General features: G+C 44.5%; 1 pseudogene across 1 annotated transcript; it reads left to right on the forward strand.

The window, feature by feature from the left end:
• Positions 1-237: 237 nt before the first annotated feature.
• Positions 238-1,064, forward strand: LOC149842250 (pathogenesis-related protein PR-1 pseudogene; annotated as a pseudogene). The gene has a single exon (XR_016430971.1). The product of XR_016430971.1 is annotated as a pathogenesis-related protein PR-1 pseudogene (transcript).
• Positions 1,065-4,340: the final 3,276 nt, after the last annotated feature.

Raw genomic sequence — 4,340 nt, forward strand, 5'->3', positions numbered from 1 at the left:
GTCTAAAGCCCTAAGTGGACCGGGCTCATTTACATCCAATGAATTTGCATCATAGACCATGAGGTCCAAGCTAAGAACAAAAAATACATCCGTAAAAAGTTTCACATGATTGAAAAGTCTCAAGAAAAGACGAAACCGCCCCTTAACCGTGTTAATCATAGAGGCCATTTTGGTCTTTCAAGAAAAAGATCGCCTATATAAGCAAGCCATTGTCAAGTTGGCTGATCAAACACGGAAATGGGAGTAGGATCAAGCCACGAGCTCACCTTCACTCTCCTCCTCTTGGCCTTCTTGATCCACACGGCCAAAGCCCAGGTGTGGATCGGTCCATACGGCGAGCTGGAAGAACAATTCTTGATCCCACAGAACGAAGTGCGCGCTGCGGTGGGCGAGCCTTCCCTGGTCTGGGACGATGGGCTGGCTCAGTATGCGCAATGGTACGCAAACCAGCGGCGGGCCGACTGTGCCCTCCAGCACTCGGGAGGGCCTTATGGTGAGAACATATTCTGGGGGGGCGGCACGGGCTGGATGCCAATGGACGCGGTCAACTACTGGGTCTCGGAGGCCCAAAACTACGACCACTACACCAACTCTTGTGCAAGTGGGCGGGTGTGTGGGCACTACACTCAGATCGTTTGGGGCTCGACGAGCAGGGTCGGGTGCGCCAGGGTGGTGTGCGATGGAGGAGTTGGAGTTTTTATGACGTGCAATTATGACCCACCCGGCAACTATATCGGTGAGAGACCATACTGACTGGTTCACTGTACGGGTCAGAGGCTTAACTGGGGTTCGCACTATATTGGACCCACCTCTTCTCTTTATGAATGAAGGGCCGATTGTTTGTTTTCTCTTTTTACTCTTACCAGTCAAAAATATTTTGAAGAAAGTATGAGAAATTTGAGTGTATTTTCAAGGGTGTCACTGCATTTGAGTGTTTCTCTTTTGTTTTACTTAATAAGTCTGCATAGACAGAGTGAAGCCCAACACCAGTTGCTCATGTTCGGCTTGCCAAGCCTATTTTACATGTTTGAATGAACTTTTTACGAGTCAAACATGGGTTAAAATGATGAGTAGCTCAATCGCTCAAAGACTAAATATATATTGTTTTCATGGAGGCGTCCTGTGTGCTCACTCACTGTGCACGTTCCCATGCATTCCCAAGCTTGGAGGGGAAATTTTACTATGGAAAGAGACGAGTTATGTGCCGAACGTGTCCAGCTCGATGAATGGAGCGTGTTACAGTCGATGGCACGAGAGCTTCCAAAGTTTCCCACACCCTTATGGAGATTTCTCTCTTAGTTGTTTATTGGGTTCTCACACCCATAGGCATATGCATTGTGTGTGTGTTGACCCCGTCCAGGCTACTGAGTTATCCTGGCTTAATCACCTGGTCAAGCTTAGCTCGTATTTTTTTTTTTTTTATAAGATGAAAAAACCACACTAGGCACAAAGACCAAATCATGCTGGCTTTGCGCGCCAACTTACGATCATCGTGCCGACAGCTTAAAACTCCGAGGCTAGGGCCCCTCCCTGCCCCAGGGACTATCAAGACATTGGAGATTGCCAACCATGCTTTGTGGAGATCACATGGCAGCATTAATTGGGCTGAACAAGGCTTATGGTTGGGCGTCCCCACTCAAATCAATGCCATTCGATTGGTGATATGACTTTATTTTGAGATTGCTCATCCGTGGCAGTACACTGAGGGTCTGTTTGATGGCGAGTCTCACTAGTCATGCAGGACGCTGCGGCCATGAGGGATGCGGAGACCATCAAACATTGGATGTGGCGGACTCTAGGAACGCATCCGCCCCATCCATTTTCCACCGTAATTTTTGTTTGATCCTCTTGATACGAAAAGAACAGGAACGGAGCTAACAATGTAATAAAACAAATGAACATTCCCCCTCCCATCTCTCTCTCTCTCTCTCTCTCTCTCTCTCTCTCTCTCTCCTATGCAGCCACTCAACGGCTAAGCCCACAAAGACTCTCCCTCCTTTCCTCTTTCCTTATCCGAATAAAAAGAAGTGAAAGAAAATGATATAAAAAAAAGAAGACAAAGATAAAGACAAAGACAAAGAAGAGAATGAGGAGGACATAGAAGAGGCCAATGCCGGTATGTGTGTGGATGGGCTAAGGGCCAAATTGGAGAGGATGTTCAAGAGATTGTCGAGGGAGAAGGGGTTGCAGAGCTTGGAGATATTCGATTTAGTGTCGATCACCCTCAACAATGGCCTGCCGGAGCTCTCTAACACTGCCAACATTGTCGTCGAGGTTCAGGAAGCGAAGAACCCACTCGCTGGTGACCTTGGATTCTTATTATCCTTCTACTTGTACATAGTTTCTCATTAATATGGTCTTTCTTGTGAAAAAAAAACCTAATGTATGATGGATTGTTGAGAAATGAGAATTAGCAATTAAAATTATTTTTTATTAAGATAGAGCCCATATGATTGGTAAGTATTATCAAATATTTTTTTAAATTATGCATATACATGTGTCACGAACTTACTTTTTCAATAAGCCAGTGTAGAGTGATGGTCCTTCCTTACCGTCGCAAGCCTTTTTATCGTTCTGTCATGAGCATAGAATGCTTTACAAACCCGCAATGCGTCAAACTGCTCAATCTGAACAGCTTAACGGCCAAAGGCCGCACACACACCAACACTTTTTCATGTGCTAAATCATTTTTATTGACCCTACAAACCACCTCGTGCGCAACTGCCTAGCGGAAGCTGATCAAGCACATTTTCAAATGCGTATTCTATGTAGTCCTTGCCACTTAGTGTATAATCGTCCCATACCAACTATTACTTTCGAAATGATCACAAACTTGCCTTAGCATTGCGTGCCATGGAGAGTATTGCAACTCTATACGCATGCTACAACAAAACCTCGTCAGTGAAGGAACAAGACCTTACGGCCTCCAGTCCGAAGACCAGTTGATGATTGAACACCATAGCGAAGAGCACCACCCAGACTCATTCGTCGGCACCTTGGCATTCACTCGCCTAGCCCCAAGTCACCATACTCGGTTGGAATCACCTAACGTGATTCCTGAAGGAATTAACCCTAACCCATACGCATCTCCGTGCGTCTAACCGCTCTGCGTGAGGCATTGCAAGTTAAGAGGTCCTTAACCAAATCTCCAAAGGCAATATCCTCTGATCCGCTGGCACTGTTTAACCAAACAACGCTCCATGTATGTGCCGCCATATATCGATGCACTAACGATGATACCGATGTCTATCACATGCCATACTACCATCGCACGTCACCGATTAATCTAACGCACATCGCGCGTTCTTACACTCTATGCATTTTTCACTCAGTAGAGCTTCACATTGCAACTGCCCTATTCTGAAAGATCGATCTGGGACATTCTCTCCCACCCAAAACCATTGTCGTCCTCGACAATGCCGATATAGGTAAGAATACAGTTTTCACTAATATGCCAATTTTCTTTTGTACTTATCTTTAGTTTACTCTTTTTCTTCAGCCTATTCATCTTGTTCTGGTTTACATTCACCATCGCCACAACATTTAACACGCCAAGTCCTATTTTTTAATGCATCTTTGATAACTTAGACAACGGTCTTCTACTTTATCAACATCAAGCATTCTCTGCTCGTAAGACCCCAGTGCAGTCTCATACACAAGCAGGTCATCCTTGCCCGCACGATAAACTTGTTGTCTTTATGCTCATGGCTGGGGTGTCTTTCAATCCCATTAAGGGTAATTTTAAGCCCTTCGTAGTCCTCGCAAAGAACGATAACCACCAATGCGTACCATGAGAATATCAACTCCAATAAGCACTAACTTGTGGATTTCTAACAGTCCAAACTAGTCCTTAGGTAAGGGCATGCCATCTTGCGTATTACCCCAAAGTAATTATTCAAAGTGTCTTCTTGGGCACTCATCCTCATAAGGGCACCTTTGGATCAATGCTACAACTCCCCTCTCAAAGCCAACACGTTGTAACTCTCTCTCAAAGTCAGTAAAACGTTCTCGCAGGAACCAATGAGCCATAAACAACTTTTTTTGCACACACAATTTATAGAAAATTTGCCAACTCAAGAGACCAAAACAACAAGCATTCTGCTCAACATGGGCACTTCGTTAACCCACAATATTGAGAGAGAATCTTGAAGTTTAATTGAGTCTCCCATACCTAAAGATACAAAATTCATCCAGCCGAATCTAATGTGCATTCTCTGCATGCATAAGGCAAATATCATGCTTCACCTGTGAACTTAACGTATAACTAGTACAAATATTTGTCTTATCTATGTTTCCTTAACCAATTGAATAACAATATTACACTTATGCTTACCATGGTT

Source organism: Nuphar pumila, chromosome 3 (assembly GCF_984573655.1).
Source record: "Nuphar pumila chromosome 3, dmNupPumi1.hap1.1, whole genome shotgun sequence".
Classification (NCBI taxonomy): domain Eukaryota; kingdom Viridiplantae; phylum Streptophyta; class Magnoliopsida; order Nymphaeales; family Nymphaeaceae; genus Nuphar; species Nuphar pumila.